Source organism: Eschrichtius robustus, chromosome 8, assembly GCF_028021215.1.
Source record: "Eschrichtius robustus isolate mEscRob2 chromosome 8, mEscRob2.pri, whole genome shotgun sequence".
Lineage (NCBI taxonomy): Eukaryota > Metazoa > Chordata > Mammalia > Artiodactyla > Eschrichtiidae > Eschrichtius > Eschrichtius robustus.
The window spans coordinates 54,780,583-54,803,536 of NC_090831.1; the positions used below are offsets into that span (position 1 = coordinate 54,780,583).

Sequence of the window (22,954 nt, forward strand, 5' to 3'; positions counted from 1 at the left end):
AAATGTTTTCTCCCAGTCTGTGGCTTGTATTCTCATTCTCTTCACATTGCCTTTGAAAGAGCAGAGTTTTTTATTTTAATGAAGTCAAGCTTACCTTTCTTCTTTCTTTCTTTGATCCTCCTGCCTTTGATGTTATAGCTAAAAATTCATACCATACCTAAGGTCATCTAGGTTTTCTTCTATTACATTGTAGAAGTTGTATAGTTTTGCATTGCATTAAGTCTGTGATCCATTTTGAGTTAATTTTTGTGAAAAGTGTAAGGTCTGTGTCTAGGTTCTTTTTATTGTGTGTGTGGATGTCCAGTTGTTCAGCACCATTTGTTGAAAAGACTATCCTTGTTCCATTTAGTTGCCTTTGCTTGTTTTTTAAAGATCACTTGACTATATTTGTATGGGTTTATTTCTGGGCTCTGTATTCTGTTCCGTTGACCTATTTGTCTATTCTTTCATCAGTACCACGCTGTCTATATTACTGTAACTTTATAGTAAGTGTTGATGTTGGGTAATGTCAGTCCTCCAACTTTTTCTCCTTCAACATTGTGTTGGCTATTCTGGGTCTTTTCCCTCTCCATATATAGTTTTGAATCAGTTTGTTGATCCACATCTATTATCTTTTCTAATTGGTTACTTTTGCTGTATGAGAGCTCATGCTTTTGTGGCTAGCAAAAGTGTTGAACTCAAATGAATTCCAATAGCTTGTTTTAAAATTATCTTGGGTTTTCTGTATGGGCAAATACAGCATCTGTCAATTATGACTATTTTACCTCTATCTTACCAATCCATATAACTCCTTTTTTTCCCTCATAGTATTTCATGAGCTAGGGTCCTATGATGTAAGTTGAATAATAAAAAGATAGTTGGCATTCTTATTTTATCCCTGACAAAACTGAATATGTTTTCTGATTAGAAAAGTAGTATAAGCAAAGAAGATAGTTTTAGAGAAAAACAGACTCTTCTGTCATACATTCCCCAAACCACAACAAGTTTGGGAAACAATCTAGGGGCAAAAATAACCAACAAGGTGATATTACAATATTCAGAGAATTCAAATATGGAAATAAGGAGATAATCTACCTGATTCGCCCTACGTTCTCACTGTTTGAGTTGGCATTGAGAGTGGATGAAAAATAAGTGGCAAAGTATGAGAGCCTAAGTCATAGGTTATTGCCTTCATTCCTTTATCAAGTTCTAACTGAGCCAGGTACACTGTAAGGCATGAGGGTACAGTGGTGAGCAAGGACAAATATGGCTCTTGCTATTTTTAAACCACACTGTATGTTTCATAAATAAAAAACATTAAGTCAATAGCTGTCTGAAAAAGGAACATGGATTACTGAGTAGTTAGGAGGTGATAAAGTGAAGAACTATTAAGCACAGCCTTAATGAAACAGAATTTTAGCTGTAGAATGGTACTTCCTATGTATGCTCTTTGCTGTTTTTTAAAACTATTTTGAGTTTTTTTTTTTTTTTTTAAGGAAGAAGAAAAAGAAGCTGGTATACTTCTAATAAAAAAAGTATTAAAATGATAGTTGGCACATCTGGGGCTTGACAGAAGGAATTGATTACCCTAATATCTGTCTTGCAGTAAAACTGTTAATTAGGGCTCAGGTGGTCATGCCAGATTTATGTCTCACTGTGAAGGGTTATTAAAACAAGAATTAGTATAAAGAAAAAGTTTTTGGTTTCAGCTCACCATACAAACAGAAATAAAAGTAACTGTCAATCAATAGATTATATAAATGATTCAAGGCTCTAGCTTAGTAAAAAATCCATTTTGTTGTTATTTTCTGAGAGGCCATTAGGATGTGCCTTTAGTTTTCTCCTCTAAATGCTAACCTTAGTGAATGTGAATAGCATTTTAAGGCTTCACAAGATTTTAAAAAATTAGCACAGGTATCTTTACACTTCTTTCTTTTTTGTTGAATTGCTTATTCTACTGCTAATTGTTCACCAGTTAGAGGCTCGGGAGATATGTTTCTTCCCCTTTTTAAGGGAATCCACAGCCAAAGCACGTTTAGCTCTCATTATCTTTAGATCATATGAAATTTGTGCCATGGTGGGCTTCTATTTCTGGAAAGCCAGAAATCTCATATTGGTAAACCCTCTTGGCAGTTTTTATATTTCACTCTCTCTGCCTAGCCCATATCTAGTTAAGTGTTGTAAAACTAAGTAGCAAGGATAGTAATGTTTGGGAAAGAAAGAAGGGGTTCTAGGCTCTGTTTATACCATTAAATGTCATTGTGACTTTTGTAAAGTGATTCCAATTTGTATGGTGAGGGGGTAGGTGTAGAATGTGGGAACCTTAGAGTTTCCTTCCAGCTCCAGTGTTTAATTATAACAATGAGTATTTTCATTAATTTCCTTCATTATCCTTAATGGAGTCACAACCTTGGGAATATTTTATTCAGGACTCTTTTAGGTACAAGTGAGAGATAAACAAGCTGAAAACCACCAAGGGAATTTACTGGCTCAGGGGATCTGTGGAGTTAATCAGTCTCAGCAGAGAGAACCTCTTTCTGGTAGGTCCAACAGAAGTGTTGGTGGGGGCCTCGCTGGAAGGGTGGAATGCCCATCTCTGTAGCAGTGGACACATGGTTGGAGGGCAGGATAGAGAGGTTGCAGGATAGAGAGGTTAAGTCAGCCTCCCACGAGACCCACGGACTGAGGCTAGGGCAGGTGTGGCTCCCCAAAGAAAACCAGCAGAAGAGGGAATGGCTACTGGGCAGGGTACTCACCGCAGGAGGAATTGTTTGTAGTGTCCCAGTCTCACGGTTAGAGGTGAATTGTCGTGCCAGAGAGCGCACAGGCTAGAAAGGCTGCAGCCAGAACGCAAGCCCAGGCTTTCCAGCACCCAGTCTCTGGTTTTCCCAACTACACAATGTCCCCTCCCTTGTTAGGAATTTTTTGGATTATGGAGAGTAAAGATGTGGTTTGTGAAAAGGAAAAGAATAGAGTGAAAACTGACATTTTTCAAGTAGTGGATAGCCGCAGTTTTTTTCTTCTTTCTCAACTCATCCAGGGATTCAGGTTACAGTGTTATTTTTGTGCCAAGATTTATTATTTCTTTGGGATATTAAAATATATATAACATAAAATTGTATAAAATGGTTTCACCTGTTGTGTTTAGTTTTAGATTTTTAAGAAACTTTCCTATTTTTAATAGACCAGAAAGGATGAGAGGGAAGCCATTGTTTTACATTCGTGTTAAATTGTTTCTCCTAGCCTTAGAAATCCTCTTGTTTGTTTAATCATCTTTGAATCCTATGCTGAAGCTTAAATAGGCATTTGAATGGGTATGTGATTTCTACAACCTGGTAATTACTATTTGCTGTACACTGAACTGTGTGTGTGTAAAACATTCAAGCAGGTGGCCCCTGGATCTGGTAATCATGGTGGACCCATCAGACAAGCTGAGGGCCTTTTATCACCCTGAGAGCCTGGCTAAATTCCCAGCTTTGAAGATCTCCTGTTGGTAACAATCACTGGTCACCAATAACACGTTGTAGGAACTTTAGCAGTTTTAGGCTCCCGCCCTTCTTTAGGCCCCCTGTCTGTGGGATTGGGGGGAAGTCAATGTTGACAGGAAGCTCTGCAGTGAGGCTTGAGGTCTGACACAACTGAAGAGACGTATTCTCCTTCAGGGCAGAAGCTGCCCAAAGAAAAGCCATCCCTGTCGCTTTGTCATGAGAAATGAAATAGATTGACTGATTATTTTTAACAGCAGAGACAGGCTTTTCCTTTTGCACATTTAGAAGAAAAAAATAACCATTAAGCCTATGGAATTGCTCCAACTTTTATGGTCCTCTAACTTTTTACTTTTTATTTTTAGTTGATAGATTCTTCTTTTAATGTAGCACAGTGTTTGACTTTATCTTTAATCCTCTCATGAACACATTGCTCATATATAGGAGAATGCACAATAAAATGGGATTTTAGAGTATAGATGGTAATAATAAAATTAAGGGGCAGCAAAGACAGGCTTACGTGCTGGTACGTTTATTGCTATCTCAAACTCCTTCTACCTTTCTGGTTTCCTGTGATTAACTTGTTATTGAAAAAATTTAAATGCTCTTAAAAGTAAAAGCTGCAGTAGTCTTCTCTTGAATAGCTTTTTTCATCTAATCTCTAATAATGAATGTTCAAGCTAGAAAATACTAGTTTATAATGGCAGACGTCTGTTAGCTGTATTTTAAGCAATTACAAAATTATGCTTAATTTTTAGTGATATTTTCAATCACTTAAAATTTTCCAAGTCTTTCCCAGCCTGTCCTTATAGGGCGCACCTTGTCCTCTCAGAAATTGACATTTCCACACGGTTTGTGTTGTGTCCTTTCCTTCTCCTTTGCCGCCTCCCGGATGCTGTGGTGGCAGTGGCCATCACTCTCCTTCCTGGTCAGCACAGACCCACACTGGTTGTCTTGTTAGCCCCACTAACAAATGTGCTATTTAGCATTTGTCAACCAAGAGGAAAGAAGTAGCATGTGTTTTCCCCTAAAATAATCAGCACAACATTCTGGTCTTCCTGATTGATTGATGATCTACGATGTTTTCCCAAGAAGAGAGAGCTTTGCCTAACACCACGCTGATTGCTGAAGTTTGCAAAATCTCCCCCCGTCTTTGGTGCTATAATAACTCCTTGTTCTGACATTTCCAGAGACCGTTGTGCTTGCTGACGGATTTTGTACATTCACATCCCATCTCCATCAGTGCATATTCTTACCGAACAGTGATCAATTCAGCGGTTGACGAGTTGTATCTTCCTTTTTTATTTAATGGCATAAAACCATAGTAAGAGTCTTGAGACAGTAAGTCTCAAGGCGGTGCAAAGTTAAAGGTTACTTGAAAATGTAAATATCTTACAATCCAGAAAATAATAACAGCGGTAAAACCCAGGAACAATTGAAAATGCACGAAGCAGATGCTTTGTAAATTTTTCCTAACTCTCCCACTGGGATACCAAGAAAATTGCCTTTAAAAAAAAAATCCCATGACGCTGTCTCTTGTAATTAGAGCTATTAAGTCAAAATGATAAATAACCATTCAGTGACATACAATAAAAGAAAATAGCCCTTTGCCCTCCTTTCTCCTGAACAACAAGAGATCTGAGAGTATCCAGCATATAGGAAGTTGGACTCCTTTAACCCTGAGGGTTGCTTAGAATTTAGGAAATTACAAAGCAAGGCAAGATGATTTTGCTTTTCATCCTTCTACATGGTCATGTCCATTAAGAGGGTAAAAATGGAACTGATTTGCCAAGGAGGTGAATAATGATAATAAGCACAGCAGAGTGTAGTCGGGAATGCAGGGTTTAGAGGCCTCTGTTTTAAAAAAAAATGCACTGCAGGGGCACTTCAGTGGCGGTAGGTAATGTTTATAAGGCTCCGCAGACAAAGGTATTTATCACTCTAAATGGGAGCTTGTTCGTGTTTTCGGGAATCAGATACTGGGAAGGAGAACTGAGCACTGACGCTGCTGAGCCTCGTGTGGTCCAGGACAGTGATTTTATGTCATTCAGATTCCTACCTGTTATCGCCTGTGTTTTCTAAATGCGGCCAACCCTTGGGAAACGGTTTTCTGAGGTTTGGAGCAGAAAGATGGGTGGAAGGTGGGTGAGAGGAATGAAAGGGAGACTCAAGTTTTCGATTCGAGTGTAGAAAAAATGGCTGCTAGCACTGCAGCTCCTGGGAACATGTTTTCTGTGAGGAAACTAGATGAGTATAATGAGTGTACCCCGTGCATAAATTCAATATTAGTTCTACACCCAAGGTCAAAAGAAAGTTAATGACCATTTGCACACCAGAGATCTGAAACCCACGTTTTCTTTCTTTCTCATAATGACAAAAAGGAGAGCAATTTATATTTAAATTGCTTTAAATTTCAAAGCATAAACACAGAAGTCTCCCTGGTACACTTTTTTCACCAGTGAAACTTCCTGGCAGGGCTCGACTTTCATAAAAAACGTGGTCCCATCCTACGGCAGTTCCCCAGTGTGGACCGTTTTTTGTTTTCTGTGCAACAGCCCTGTTCCCACCCTGCTGGGTTAGTGACACCAAATCAGAGCCCAGCAATGCAATCAGGGCCACTTTCTTTAATGATTTAGGTTTTGGATTTGTTGAGCTAATTAGCTGACTGAGGCAACTAATGGGTGTCTTTAATACACTGTTGACGGGGTAGCTTCTCCAGAGCCTGCCAGCTCCTTTGTTCTTGGTCTTCTGGGGTTTGGGAGCTGCTTCCCAGAAGAACATGTGATACATGCCACCCTGCATCTGGAGGCCAGCCTGAGAGGCTAGTATGCTAATTATGAAATGCCCCAAAAGGACGAGCATCCACTTAAAACCCTGTATCTGACTAATGCTGTGGGCTCGAATAAAGGTTTACATTGATGGGGGGTGGGGTGCATGGGTGAGGGCAGGGAGGTGAATTGACCTGTGATCCATGTTTACAATTAATGTTATGACTGCTTCTCTGTATACCCCTAAGGTACCAAATAAAAGCAGTTTGTAGATGTTTTAAAATATTAAATATTAGAATAGTTAAGGAAATATTAAAAGAAAAAGATGATCAGATAATTAAATGGAAAGCTATGGCTAATGGCTAAAATGATCTCTTAGGAACTAAAATATTCCTTAAGAAGAGACATACTTGCTATATGCTGTTTTTATAAAGTTTATAAAGTTATGAAATTCTGTGGTCTGGTGAACACAGTCTGCTCCCAAATCTGGCAGGCCTGGGCATGTAGTCAGGAAATCTTTTGATTCTTACACTGGCCAGTGTTCACTCTGGCAAGTCACTGGCTTCCCTCAGCCTCAGTTTCCATTTTTTATAAAAGGAAAGGTTGGGCTTGGTTGATGCTAGGGGCCGTGCTGGTCCTGCAGGTCAGGTCCTAAGTACCAAGTACTGGGCAGCTTTACTACTCTTAAGCATACATTGCTATTTAGTAAGAATGTAAGAATAACAACTGCTGATAACTTAATTTCTTTTCCAAACATTTTTTTATTCTTAGACTTTTTCCTTAGTGAAGATCTACACAAGGCCCTCTTTCTAACCCCCCCCCCCCCATTCAGGGAATATTCTCTGCTGTCATTTGTATTGACAAGTAAGAGCTATCAAGGGAAATCTTTGTCTTGGCCACATAACCCAGGTATTGTCCATCATTCGTCACATTAAAAGACTAATTGTATAAACGGCCATGAAAATGGAGCTGTTCTCAGTAAAACTGAAAATGACACAGGCACAGTGTGTACGAATATAAGTTAAATAACGTGCTATAGTATGTAGTGCAAAGCACGCAATTTGATTCAGCTGAATCCTACCAGAAAAAGTGATGCCTTGAGGACAAAAAGTGAAATTTACTTAACATACTATTCTTTCCATTTATGTGACCCATAACTACTTAGCATTTGAGAATTTCTTACTAAGACATTGTCTTTGTAAGTGGCTAGATAATTGTGGTTCTAGCTACTTGCGATTTTCAGATAGTTATAAAAATACTGCATTTTTAATACTGCAGTGACTGAAATCTGTTTTTGGAATGAGATTGGTGATAGAAATTTTGACCCTGGAGACAATGAAGGCTTATATTGTACAACTTCAGCTTCAGCATATACATTTTGACATAAGTCTTTTTGTTGGAGATGAGGAAACAGAGATGGATAGATATTTTAAAGAATAATCCTAGGTTTCCTTCTGACCAGTTGCATCAGAATTCCTCGTTAGCTAAATGAAATTTTGTTTTTCTAAAGCAGGGTTCCTCAAATTTAATTTGCCTAGCAGTTACCTGCAGCACTTCTTAATACTGCTAATTCCTGCCCTGTCAGCACCCCTCCCCCACTCCAATTAAGTTTGGATGGAGACCCTGGTATCTGAATTTTAACCACTCTTCACTCCTAGGTGATTTAGATGCCATGTTTTGACAAACACGTTCCGCAGTCTGTGTGATCTGCAGTCTCAGAGAGCGAGTTGGTGTTTTATGAAGGGTGTCGGTCCCATGAACCAAGCATGGTAGAGGGAATCAAAATGTTACTTACGCTTTTGCTACTAACTCATTTATTGGACACCTGCCCAACTTTTTAGTCTTTCTTGACCTGAATGGAAATTTTGTCATGGGAATGGTAACAGAATTAAAAGCTCTCATGGCATTGGCAGTAAAACCTTTGTAAATGAAGAGAATTATTACCAAGCTTTATTTGGTGGGCAGACTCGGGAATAAGCAAAGATTCTCACTGAAGTTTCTATACAAAACTTACCAGGAAGACATTTGTGCGGGGGTGGGGTGTTCCACTAGTTTAAAGAGGAAGTGAATTTAACCTTGGCTTTAAATAAGCACACCTGAAAGCCATATCTCATAATTCTCCATATCTCATAATTCTCCATAAGCCATATCTCATAAATTCTCCAAGTTGACAGAACTAAAGAGATTGTCTGGTTCTCCTTTTGCCAAAAAGGGGCTAACTTCTGTCTATTAAAAATGCAAACATTTAATAGAAACAAAGCCTTTGCTTTAAGACCTATTAAAATTAATGGAGGAAGTTTACACCTTATCATGTTATTGTTTTCTAGTAGAAAAATGACTGTGAGAAATTTGGGATTAATGTTATTTTTTTTTTTTTTCAGTAAACATTTGATCTTTTTATTCTAAGATGCATTCTAGGTATTCCATGTATAGGCATGTGGAGATAACAAGAAGGATACTGTACAATTAGTAGCTCTTCAAATTTTACAGTATGTTTTCATTGGTGTTATTATGGAATTAGAACCTAAATCCAGAAATTAATAAGCTATTTAAGATTTTCTTCCTCAGTGATAGCTGTTATAGTGAGATTGTTATCTTTTTACCCTTCGGAACAGATGGAAGTTTTTAGAGATGTTGCCCATTATCTTCCATTCTAACTGCAATAGAGAGAAAAGCATGACAAATAGAACTGCCATCTTAGTTTTTTATGTTCCTATTTTCTTCATTTTGATTTTTAGTTTTGTTTTCATGTGTTTAAAAGGCCCATTTCTATATCATAGTTCTGAAGGTAGAGTTAAGTAAAGGATCTTTTCCTCTGTCTGAGGGGGACCTTAGAGAGCAAACACAAATTTATCATATATTAGTAACAAAACAAACGTCCACCTTCAGGTGGGGGGCATTAGGGGAGATTGGAGATTGTCCGTAGGCCATGGTTGGGAACCCCTCTTGCTGACAGTGGAGGTGGGTTGGTGGGCATTGTCCCAAGCAGCCTGTAGGCCTTGGGGAGTGTCTGTCTACCTTATCTGGTCAGGGAAGGAGCAGATTCCATCATCTGGTCTCATGGCATTAGAGTAGCACACCTAGGCTGTAGGCTTGGACACTGGGCACCTTGGACCCTTTGGTCCTCTCAGAGTCATCACTGAAACTAGCTACAGGAGTGGAATTCAGGCTTATCATTTGTACCTAAATCCACGTTGTTGAAGCTGCTTCATTTTACTAGTAACGTTAGGCCTAAATGAATCAAGTAATTTCAGGGTTAGTCTTGTAACCAAATGGACAGTCTAGTAGTTTTATCAATTTTATATGAAAAGTCAAACTACATATACTTTTATTTGAGAGGAAGTATGGCTGGCTTAGTGCCTTCATCATGGATGTGAAAAGTAGTTTGGGCTGATAACCAATGCTGTGTCAAAACTTTTTTCTTTCCACATGTATCCTGGTTGGATTGTCTCATCTGGTAATCTTATGCAATTATTTTATTTTATGAGCCATTGGAGCATTTACACTAATACTCAAAAATGGTAATGTAACAGATTGTCAGAGTTATTCACTGCACTGAAATATAGGTGGGAAATGCTTTGTTCTTCATTTTCAACAACTGTGCTATATGGTCCTATCTACTGCCAGTGAGCAGTATTTCAGCTGTTTCTGATTTGAACTATTTTTGTGGTAAATGGTCTGTTCAGGATGTTGGTCCTGCCTGGACCTAGTTTAAGTCTCCTCTCCTGGACCACTTGATTTCTGGCATGTGAGGTGGTTGGAGCCCCATGGTGCCCCTGGGCTCCTCTGGTCTCTGCAGAGGTGCCCATGCCAGTGGCTGCTGCCTTGTGGGATTTGCAGCGGCAGTCAGGGGCCCATCTTGGCTGGGTCAGTGTCTGGACCTTCCTGGCTCTTCGGCTCCATATTGCCTCTTGCTGGAACTTTAATCCCCACTGCTTCCCTGCTACATGCTCCAACTAGCCCCTGGCCCTTTTTGAGGGCAGGCTCCATCACAGGCCTCTGTCCCCCAGGCCATGGAGACACTTCTGAGTCCTTGCAGACTTCCCAGTCAGGGAAAGAAGAGCAACTCAGAAAAGTAAGCTCTGCCCCTTGTTTGCCCCTAGCCTTACGATGCTCATGGCTGATCCACTGTGTGTTTGCTGGCCCCTGCATGGGGCTGGGGTAGACTTCAAGGCAGTCTCCCCTGTGTGCCACGGCCCTGTCAGTGTGTAAACCAGCACCCGCGGTCAGTGTCCCTTCAACCACCTACTGACCTCAGCCTCAGAGCCCAAGCCCACCTGGGGGAATCAGGACTGCTGCTCTGACCTTCTGTCTCTGCTACCTCTTTCCCCTGCCCCAGCCCACAGTCCACTTGCAGCAACACGGGGACAGCCTTGAGCTTTTCTAGCCCATTACTTCCTGACTGTCCCCTTGAGGGGAACAAACCTGTGGCTTAGCCATCCCAGGAGAAAAGAGATCTGTCATCTGAGACTTCTAGAGTTGGTTCTTTATGTGCAAAGGAAGGTGATATTCTCTACAGATTTTGCCCTTTCAAGTCTGTTGTCTTGCTGCACAATTCTACCTTGGGTGTTGGAATGCAGATGTTATTGGCTTCATTTTTTTTTTTATATTCAAGTTTTTTATTTTTTTTAATTTATTTTTTGTTGAAGTATAGTTGAATTACACTGTTGTGTTAATTACTGCTGTACAACAAAGTGACTCAGTTATACATATATACACATTCTTTTTCATATTCTTTTCCATTGTGGTTTATCACAGGATACTGAATATAGTTCCCTGTGCTATACAGTAGGACCTTGTTGTTTATCCATATTGGCTTCATTTTTATGCTCCTTATCTCCCGCTCTACCCCAGCTGTAGGTGGGTCTGATTAGGAAAAAGTTTCCATCCTAGGATAAAAATTCAAAAGAAAAAAGCGCATTACACGTTTTGTACCGTAAGTAGTAGCTACCCTTGATTAAGCCCTTGACCTCCATCCTTTCTTCCCCACACCCACCCTGTGGGGTCATGGTTATTATCATTCTCTTTTGCAAGTAATGAAGTTGAAGCTTGGTGAGTTGATATCACTTGACAAAGGTCGTATACTAGAAATAGCTTAGGAATGATGCTGTATTTTTTCCCAACTGTGTAATAAAAGGAAATTTCTTTAAATTTTAGCGGGATAGATTTCAATTAAGGTTAAGGAAAATTTTCAAATCTTCTTTCCTGGCCTCCTCTTGGCCTGTCTGCTCCCCCCACCCCCCCCCCCCCCCGCCCCGCCACTGATTGATTGATTGATTGATCGATTGTACTGTTTGGTGTCTTTGCTTGTATTTGCAAACACAAGGACTCTTAGGGCATTCTTGGTGGTTCCTCTGTATGTTTTAGAATTTCACTGTGATGTCAAGGGAAGCTTCAGCAGTATAATTGCTGACCTTTCAGGAACAACAATAACAAAAAGAATGAGCATCATATGAGTAGCACAAAGTTGTAATAAGTGTTATTTTTGAAATGTAGGTTTCTTGTCTACTGTAAAACCTTAGTTAACAAGAGTGTCCATGTAGATCTGACCTGTTGTGTTTTCTGGTTTACAGTCCCTGAGGCAGAATTTCTTAGCTGTGAAAAGGAAATTAAGAGACTCAGGTTCAGTTCTGGCTTAGTCCCTTACTGTGAAGTAGTGGCTTCCAGACGCTCATTTTCTTATTCTGTGAAATGGAGCAAAGGGCACCTGCCTCTGGGGCTCTTGGGGGTGGGAGAGAGTCAGATGGCCTAAAGCATGAAGCTTCTCACTGGCACGTAGTTAGGCTTAGAAATAATTTTCTTTTACTCCCTGAGATAAATCTTTTAAATTTTTAATTGCTGAGCGAAACTGTACAGAGTAGTGGAGTACACTAGGATCTTTTTTAATGAATGAATATCTTGCAGTGTCTGAGCATCATTGATGCTCATATCTTTTATCATGTGATCAGCCTGAACCTGTCCTGTCACCAGAACACAGTCCTTGAAAGGCACTTAAAAAAATGAAAACCTTTCTGTCTCCGGAGAAAAATGTTGAAGAAAATTTTTGCTAAGGTTAATTCGATTGTTTTTCATTGAGGTTTTCTTTTAGTTGGATTATATACAAGCCATCTTTTCATTAAAAGGAAACTTGTTCATTTCTGGTACATTTCCTCTTAAGAAGGGCAAGGGAACAGGCTGCTGGGCTCAGGTACTGATGAGCTCTTTATTACCCTTGCCAATGAAGCAAATATTTATGTTCTAATTAAAGGATACACTTTGCTCTGGTGCCATTATCATTTTTCTGTGTTGAATAACTTTTCCGTTGGCTGGACGTGTATTAAATGTTACTCCAAAAAAAACACCTAATAGGTAAAAACCTGTGAAGAAGTGGAGGAAAGGAAGTTTGGAGGGCCGCCTCGACTACAAGACAAAGGCCTAAGAGTTGAAATGGAATCCTCTGTGCCTGAGGGCAGGGATAAATCATGCAGTCAGTCAGGCGGCAGGGAAGCAACCAGAGTCCCTCTCAGTGGCTTGAGGTGCCTGCAGCCAAGTGTGAGGAGTGTGGAGCGTCTGATGGGGGAGATGGCAGTGATTCTAGCCTCCACACTCTCGATTGATGATGATGTCTGGGTGCCGAGAATTTCCAGAATTATCAGCACACCTATATTCACATGTTAGTAAAAAGTAATACATTTCTTTTACGCAGCAAACATTTATCATCTGCTCTGTACAAATCCGTGGGTTGGGAGGCATGGCTAGAGTTGGAGGGGAGGGGATGTGTAGGAGAGCTTAAAAATAAGTATGTCATTATGGCTCTAATTTTCAAAGAGACTGAAGTCCTAGTAGGAAATTCAAGTCAATTCTTGCTTAGATTGTTTGTAATAAACGTCTCATTTTCATTGTTTTCTTACTCCGGTTCAATACGTTTTCAAACAACTTAAATCTTCATAGCATATTGGAGCAGATAAAGAGTCAGATCTGGGTACTTAACTATCTCCTCCCCTGACTGCCTGGGTACTTCTGGGCAAGCTGTTTAGCATCTCTCAGCCTCAGTTTTCTCATCTGTAAAATGAGGATAATCATAATAGCACTTGGAATCTGCTTAAGGAGAAGGCCTACCAGATATCTACCCTGTACCATCACTGGGATAACAGACGTATTATCTCATTTAACTCAGATTTCTATACGAAATGAATTGAATAACTGTTAAAATGTAAATGGATTCTGCCTTGGCCTCGGCATTTGATCATGTCTGCTAGAAATGTGTTTGTGCTCCTTGCTGGGTCTGAGTATCACTGATGAGGACTCTGTCAGTGAACATAAACACATTGCTGAAGGCGCACCAAGGCAGCCCAGCAACCTGTAGATGTATACTCGCTTTCGGTTGGTAATTAGTGATCATTGTGAAACCAAGTCTCGCATGGGGTGTGGCCGGATTTGGGCAGCAGGATTTTATCCATGTACACAATTTTCCTCTCTCCTTACTAAGTGTGTTGGCAAAATTATGTGTGGGAAAAATTAAGAATTAAGAGTGTCCAAAAAAATGACCAAATGAGACAGTTCAAAAGAAGTAAATTGCTAAATTCCAGGAGGTGGTATTCACCTTTTATTAAGAGAAACTAAGTTTCTCACGAGCCCTACTGAGTAGATATTTAACAAATGTTGGCCTAAAGAAGTATTAAAGGGGCTTCCCTGGTGGCAAAGTGGTTGAGAATCCGCCTGCCAATGCAGGGGACACGGGTTCGAGCCCTAGTCCGGGAGGATCCCACATGCTGTGAAGCAACTAAGCCCGTACACCACAACTACTGAGCCTGTGCTCTAGAGCCCGCGAGCCACAACTACTGAGCCTGTGTGCTGCAACTACAGAAGCCCGCGTGCCTAGAGCCCGTGCTCCGCAACAAGAGAAGCCACCGCAACGAGAAGCCCGTGCACCACAACGAAGAGCAGCCCCCGCTCGCCGCAATTAGAGAAAGCCCGCGTGCAGCAACGAAGACCCAACGCAGCCAAAAAAAAAAAAAAAAAAAAAGAAGTATTATTAACCTGCCCACAGTGGCCACATACTTCAGTCCATCCTTGCCACTACCTCTACCAGAGGGGTATGGAAAAGATTAAATGGGATAATCCACATTAAGAGCCTGTGTCTTGAATATAGGTAGAGCTCAAGAGCTGTACATGTGTAGCGTAATGATGGTGATGTTTCCTTTGCTCACATCGCCTCACTTGTTGCTAAATGACTTCCGAGTTCCTCAGCCTAACATCCAAGGCCAACTAACTCTTCCAGCTTTGTTCTCTACTGTTTCCCAATACTGTCCTGTTCCCTGGTCCCATCCCATGCTTTTCTACACCTTACGTCTGTTTATGCCGATTCTCTGCATAGACTGCCTTTCCTCACCACCTCGTTCATGTGTCAGAATCTACCTTTTCCTTGAAGTCTCTTTCATAATCTTACCCTCTCCCTCAAACTGGGTGTGGCATTTTATTCTGTTTGTATCTGTTTGTTTCTGAATTGGTCACCTTTGTTCAGTTAAGTAGACCAATACTCAGCAGCACAGTTTCTAGAAGTTATTCTCTCCCCTTGAGGAATTCGTGATGTAGATTAGTAAAGACAGAGGTTTGTGTAGCTAGTTATAAAATACTGAGAGGAAAAAGCATAATTGTATAGAAAAAGAGCTTTGTTAGGCCAGGAAGGAAGGGCTCCCCATTTTGTCGAGGGCCAGGGGTACAGGTCGTGAGGACGCGGAAGGGTTCTCACTAGAGGGATGGGGTTTGAGCTGGAGAGCCCAGTGGACAAGAATTTCACCTGGTGAAGGTGGCAACACGGGCATTCCAGGCTAGAAACAAAGAAATGTGGGGCGTGCCCTGGGAGAGTGTGAGACCCAAATGCCCAGCCTTCAAGGCCAGGTTGAGGCTTCAGCCTGAATGATGGCCAGTGTTTAATAGAGCAGGGATCCCAGGTGTCAAAGCTCTCAAACCTGCTCAAACTTGGGCGAAGCCCTACTGCATCAGAGATGCTGGGATCGGGCTGTGGAGTCTGAGTTGGTATTGAGCTCCCTGTGTGACTGTCATGTTCACCAAGTGGTGAGAGGCAGGAGTCTGAAGGGATTAGGGAGGCGTGGCAGGATCAGATTGGCGATTTGGAAGTGGAACATCTGGGTGGAGAATGTATTGAGGGAGAGGCTGGCTGATAAGCTGTGGCAGTGGCCCCAGTGAGAGGTGGCGGGGTCATGAGCTATGACAGTGGCAGGGAGGGAGACGGATAGAAACGTTTCAGAGGTACAAGTGACAGGATCTAGTGAGAGATGGATGTGAGGGATGAGGGGAAGGAAGAATATGAAGACGCCTGGTGGCGATCTGAACTAAAGAACAAGCCCCCGGAGGAGGAAGAGGCTTGTGGGATATAGTGAGGGTGATGCATGTGACTTCAGACCTTTGTGTCCTCACATCCTACTAAATAGACGACTCTTTCTTGAGGGCAGAGGTGGTAACCACTACACCTATCGTAGCAGCTTGTACGGAGCAGACACGTGACGGTCTGTGAAATGAACATCCTCAGTGTGTAACCAGAGTTGCGGGCCTGGAATTCAGAGAAGAGGGCAGAGATGTACACACAGCTTTGGAAACAACCCGCATAACAGGGAAAGTTGAAACCGTAGGAACAGATAAGATCACTGAGGAAAGAGGCAAAGAGAGAAAAGAGAGCCTGCCGAAAACTTGCATTTTCAGAGTTTCAACATGATAAGGACCCAGAAGAGAATTTTAAAACAACAGTCTCAAGTTCAGCTGACAGGCTGAACAGACTGGGGACAAAGATACAGTGGTTATCGGTCAGCTTTCAAAGTGAAGTTCAAATGGCGCTGGATGGGCCAGATTATAATAGTGAAGCGTGGTGGGATTGTAAATTGGTGCAGCCACTGTGGAAAACAGTATGCAGGATCCTCAAAAAATTAAAAATAGAACTACCATGTGATCTAGCACTTCCACTTCTGGGACTATATCCAGAGGAAATGAAAACACTAACTTGAAAAGATATCCATACCCCCATTTCAGAGCAGCATTATTTACAATATCCAAGACATGGACACAGCCTAAGTGTCCATCAACGGATGAATGGATATAGAAAAAACCAAACTCATAGAAAAAGACATCAGACTTATAGTTACCAGAGGCAGAGGGTTGGGGGAGGGGGAAATGGAGGAAGGTGGTCCAAAGACACAAACTTCCAGTTCGAAGTTAACTAGGTACTAGGGATGTAACGTACAACATGATGACTATAGCTGACACTGCTGTATGTTACATAGGAAAGTTGTTAAGAGAAAATCCTAAGAGTTCTCATCGCAAGGAGAATTTTTTTTTCCTTTTTCTTTTGTTTCTTTTCTTTTTACTGTATCTATAAGAGAAGATGGGTGTTAGCTGAACTGATTATGGTAAACACTTCACAATATATGTAAATGAGACCATCACGCTGTACACGTTAAACTTATACAGTGATGTATGTCAATTATTTTTCAATAAAACTGGAAAAAAAAACAGACAAAACTTTAAACAGTAAAAAAAAAATAATAAAAATACTGTACGGAATGACTCATTGGTGACTACTGACCACTATTGTTCAAGTTTTCCTGCAAAAACATATATAGTGATGCGTTGAGGCTTGCAACTGCTTTTTCCCTTACTTTTTAAAGATTAGAAAAGACTGAGCGTTTGGAAGCATTTGTGATTGTATGTTGGTAACTAAAAATGAATGTACTCTATCAGTGTATCTTGCCGGCAGCTCATTTCCATGCCCTCTCACGGGGAATACACTCCTTGTTGAATGTGGATGGAGTCTTGTTGAGAGGCCTCCTGAAATAAACAAAATGACCTTTCTCCAGGAATGGTACCAAAAAATAGCTGGTTACTTGGATAGTAAGGAACTAGATTCTGCCTCTTGTGGCCTGAAAACACCTCTGTGTTTTCTTAACATTTTTATGTTCACAACCCACAAGATACACAAAAGAGCTTGACCTGGCACATACCTAATTCACATTTGTGAAAAATACTTTACTAGTTGCAATGCCTTTGACTTTTAATTTTTTTTTCCTAATTTAATTCTTTCTACTGTATTCTGTTCTATTTCATTAAAAAAGAAATGAAAGGAAATCCTGGTCAGGATGCACATGAATGGATTTGCAGACGTGTAGTTTGACCAGCCTGTTCTGCTCCATCCTTGACCGAGGGCGACTTGAACTGCCACAGATACATACGTTGTATGTGGGAGGACCAGGACAGGTTCCTTCACCTCGTCTATAAGATGAGGTTGATTTTACTTGCCCAGCTATTCAGGTTGTGTGAACATCAGATGAGACCCTTCATGAAACAGCTATCCCTCTGTAAAAAATACCACATAGGTGAAAGAGGACATTATTGCCAAAACTTTAATTCTTGGCTAGTACTCAATGAATTATTTTTCTCAACTGTATTTGCTGATTTCTCACATTGGAACTTGAAGTGCTAAATTTCTGTCTGTAGTAAGATTTTTGGTTGGTTTGTAAATTAAAAAAAAAAAAAGTTTGGTTGATTCTTAAAGAACGCTCGCAACTCTAGTCACATAGTGCATTACAATCATTGTGGTTAATGACCTGCTGGTTTGGCTTCGACCTTTACACAATTGATCAGAAATTAAGTAAGCATCATTCTGAAACAGTATCAGTCCCCTTTGTGTTTAAATAATAGTTTTGACAGAGTTATTTTTATTTTTTTTAATTTTTTGTACAATATTTTAGTAAAAAATAAAACAAACAATAAATTATGCCAGTTATCTCACCACTGAAATTAGAAAACTCAGGGCTGTGGGCAATGCACCTTGTTCTCAGAGGGTTGCCCAGGAACTATATAGTTCTAAGAGTGAGGAGCGGGGAGAGAGAGAGATTTACTTTTAAGGAATTGGCCCACATGATTGTGGAGGCTGGCAAGTCTAAAATCTAAAGGTTAAGTCTGCAGTCTGTAGAGTCTGGAAAGAGATTTGTTGCAGTTCACGTCTGAAGGCAGCGGGCTTGCAGAGTCCCCTCTTCCTCAAGGGAGGTCAGTCTTTTTCTTTTTCTTTTTTTTTTTTTTTTTTAATCAGTCATCAATTTTATACACATCACTGTATACGTTGACAGAGTTATTAGGAGAGTTTTCTTAGCAACCATCCCAGTAAGTCGTGGGGAGAGAGGGCCTGTTGTCCCCAAGGCAGCAAGAAAGTGACATTCAGGCGAGCCCTGGCATCCTCCGAGGCTGTCACCAGTAACTCCTCTTGAATTGCTCTTGGCTAACTTACAAATAGATACAATTAAACTAAGTACTTTTATGTGAATTAGTGCTAATTAATCCACATATAGTCTTAGTTCTCTCGAGGGCTCTCATGTTTACCATTCAAAGCATACGCTTCAGAGCTTGTGCTGTCACTTTTGTTGTGGTAAGTTATTTTCAAAGGTCTTTTCTGGCTTTTGGACTCTGTGTGTTGAGAGATAAGGGGATGGATGGTTTGTGTTGGCAGAGTGCGGCTTCGAGCTTCCCTCCGTCCCAGAAGCAGTCATTCCTGCATCTGTGTTCCACTGGAGGGACCTGTCCCAGAATCAATATTTGCATAGGAAAGTTTCCCCCAACATATTCTTATTCTGATCAGATAAACGAACTCAGTTCATGAATCCAAGTAACTGCTTCCTCCTTGTTCTACCACGAGCCGCACTGTGAGAAGGCACGAAGAGAAACTGCCCCTTAACGTATTCCTAGACATTAATCTCACGTTAAAAGGTCAACAAGGCATTCCCTTTTAGGTGGCTAACTATGTGGTCCATGAGACTTCATGGGGGTGATTATAAAATCCTCTGAAGGCCACGATAAATAAGGTGTTTTCCCCAAGTGGTGTATGTGAAACCCTGGCTAAAATGCATTCTTGGAATCATATTTTTTTCAGTATTGCCAATAAAATTATGTTACGTATTATAAGAGACCACACTCTTTTCTTCATTATCAAGGTGCTGAGGTTAAGAGTCTACTAGAACTTTTGAGTGTCTCTTCATTACCCACATTGCAATCAGTTGCTGAGTGACCTTTGCCACGTGCCTTTAACTTACTTGTGTTTCTAATTCTTGCTCTGTTAACCAACATGTAACTCTGGGCAACACATTTTGAGGTCTTCAAATATGTGATAAGAAATGTAGCATTGTTGTTGAGGATAAGCTAGAAATACAGGACTGAATTTTTATTTTATCCCAAGTATGCTTTTCTGTTAATCTCTTCTTCCTTTGGTTCTATTTACATGTACTAAGAATTATGCCTAAATCTCAAAAAAATAGTGTGAACTCTCAGTCATGAAATTGCTATTCACTGTCCTGCATATCGTATGCTGCAGTATAATAAGATGAGAAAAAGAAGTGCACAGACACCAGAACATTGTTGTTTTAGAAACAAAAACATGAATGTAATAGGCAAAAATACTTCAAAATTTAATTTTCTTTATTTTCATCAAAACTGAAACTTTAAAGGGCAAAAATTCAAATAAAGCATAAATTAAGTGCCAACGTACGGTGGATACTTCATGTGGGCCAAGTTGTCCCCTGTAGGTATATTACTGAATTGCCCTCCAAAAACATAATTCCCCGTTACAGGATGAGGAAAGGCTTCTTATTATTAGTTGTTAGTTTGCTTATTTCTACAGCCCATTGCATTTTTAAGTGGAATTTCAGATGTTATTTTGTACTTTATTTTCCCCTTTTCATTCCTGCCTCTAGTTTTTCAAAGAAAACAGGAGTGTTTTTCTTTATTCTTGAAGTTCCTCCTAATTGGGCCACAGTAGCATCAATGGAACATTTTGTTGAAAGTAGAAGAAAAGCTTCTGCCCGATTCCGCTGTTCCTGCCTTGCCTTTAAATGCTCAGCTGGGCTTCCCTGGTGGCGCAGTGGTTGAGAATCCGCCTGCCAATGCCGGGGACACGGGTTCGAGCCCTGGTCTGGGAAGCTCCCACATGCCGCGGAGCAACTGGGCCCGTGAGCCACAACTACTGAGCCTGCGCGTCTGGAGTCTGTGCTCCGCAACAAGAGAGGCCGCAATAATGAGAGGCCCGCGCACCGCGATGAAGAGTGGCCCCCGCTCACCAGAACTAGAGAAAGCCCTCGCACAGAAACGAAGACCCAGCACAGCCATAAATAAATAAATAAATAAATTTAAATGCTCAGCTGGTAGGAGTTATCCTAGTTAGCCGTGGAATTTAACAGAAGACTTTCCCTCCCCTCTTTTTTCATAAATGGTTATGAAAGACGTAGCTCATATATGCAGGTGTAGTCAAGTTGTGCCATTTTGGTCACTTGGAGAGAAATTGTTCATCTCAGTTAATTTTTACAGAGCTCATGCTGCATGCACAGCATTTTAGGTGGGTGCCATCATAAGCGCCATGCAGGGGGCATAAAAGGCATATAAAAGCAAAAGGTATGTGAAATAATATTTTTAAAAATACAGAGCAAAGAGCATGGTACTTAAAAGTACACAAAACAGTGCAAACTGAATCCAGAAGTCCAGTGGGCGACCTCACTGTCAGTGAGGTTGCTATGTCTGGGGCCTGATTTTGGTGGAGAAGGCAGGAAGAGTAAGTGGTACAGTGGGTATGAGCAGTGCCTTATTCTACTTACATATCACCCTGGATTACTTTTTCTTACTCATCTCCCTCCCCCACCTGCACAGTCCCCTGCCTCTCATATTCAGTTCATTGCCAAATGAACTCAAAAACACAGTTCAGGGGCTTCCCTGGTGGCGCAGTGGTTGAGAATCCACCTGCCAATGCAGGGGACACGGGTTCGAGCCCTGGTCTGGGAAGATCCCACATGCCGCGGAGCAACTGGGCCCGTGAGCCACAACTACTGAGCCTGCGCGTCTGGAGCTTGTGCTCTGCAACAAGAGAGGCCGTGACAGTGAGAGGCCCACGCACCATGATGAAGAGTGGTCCCCGCTCACCAGAACTAGAGAAAGCCCTCGCACAGAAACGAAGACCCAACACAGTCATAAATAAATAAATAAATAAATAAATAAATAAATAAATAAATAAATAAATAAATAAGAATAAAAAACAAAAAAAAACACAGTTCAAATCCTCCATGTTTCTTCAGCTCATTGCCACTTCCCTGGTCCATGCCCTGGTTATTTCTAGGCCAGGTTCTAGGTTATTTCTGGTCTCCACAAAGCAGGCAAAAAGTACCTTTGAAAGTAGACACATCATGCGGTTCCCGATTTTAAAATTTCTTGGTGCCCCCCCCCCCCAACCATGTTCTTAGACTAACATCTGAATTGACCATGGTCCATGCTCTCTCCAGGCTTGTCTTGCATCACTCTTACCTGTCTCGGGCAGCTCCGTCTCAACCTCGGGTCTCAGCCCACATATCACTTCTTCAGAGAAGCACCGTGCGTGGCCTGCTCTCCGCAATGACCTCCCCCAGTTGGTTTTCTGTCATTTCACCATTTATCATGATCTTTAATCCCATCTTATTTTTAAACATTATTATTGTAATAATTATGATTGTTACTAGTTGGAACAGTGGTTGTGAGCTATCTCCCCAGCTAGTATGTGTACTTCATGAGGTCAGGAGTTTACCTATCTTGTTCACAGGAATAACCCCAGTGCCAGGCACCTAGTAGGTACTAAGTACATATTTGTTAAAATGGAAGAGCAAGCTATACAAGGAGAAAAATAATGAAATCCTAGAGTTTGGATCAGAGCTGGGTACAATACATTCTGATGTTAAATGTCAGGGTGAAGTTGGAGATGAGGAGGAAGCTGGAGAATTCAAGGAAGGCCTTCTGTGATGAACAGTGTTCAGACTTGGTGAGATAAGTGATACAGAGACCAAAGCAGAGCACTTACTGTTATATTTTTTGAGACTGATTATTTAGCAGGTGTGCTCAAGCCCGATTTTATTAGGGAGAGGTTGGAATCAGGGGCTTTGTGGTAGGAGGTTATTGCACCGGTGCAGAAAGGGTGACAAGGACTCGGATAGGGAGATGCTGGGGAAGTGTGGGAGAAGAGGTGGATTCAGGACTCCATAGTTTGGGATTTTGGGGTAACAGTGCTCTGTACAATCCAAATATAAAATATTGTGCTTCCTCTAGCAATCCCACTCCTGGGTATATAGCCAGAGAAAACTCTAACTCGAAAAGGTACATGCACCCCAGTGTTCATAGCAGCACTGTTTGCAATAGCCAGGACATGGAAGCAACCTAAGTGTCCATCAACAGGTGAACGGATAAAGAAGATGTGGCACATATATACAATGGAATACTACTCAGTAATAAAGAAGAAGGAAATAATGTCATTTACAGCAACATGGGTGGACCTAGAGATTATCACACTAAGTGAAGTAAGTCAGATAAAGACAAATATCATATGATATCACTTATATGTGGAGTCTAAAAAAATGATACAAATGAACTTATTTACAAAACAGAAACAGACTCACAGACATAGAAAACAAATTTATGGTTATCAAAGGGAAAAGGGGGGGTGATGGATAAGTTAGGAGTTTGGGATTAGCAGATACACACTACTATATATAAAATAGATAAATAGCAAGGTCCTACTGTATAGTACAGGGAGCTGTATTCAGTGTCTTGTAATAACCTATAATGGAAAATAATCTGAAAACGTATATATGTATAACTGAATCACTTTGCTGTACACTTGAAACTAACACAACATTGTAAATCAACTATACTTCAGATTGAAAAAAATCATGT

At 40.9% G+C, this 22,954-nt stretch overlaps 1 protein-coding gene across 1 annotated transcript in view; it reads left to right on the forward strand.

Annotated features, from left to right (window-relative positions):
• The window catches only part of RAPGEF5 (Rap guanine nucleotide exchange factor 5), a 213,284-nt gene that overhangs the window by 85,599 nt on the left and 104,731 nt on the right, over positions 1 to 22,954 (forward strand). The gene's annotated exons all lie outside the window — the stretch shown is intronic.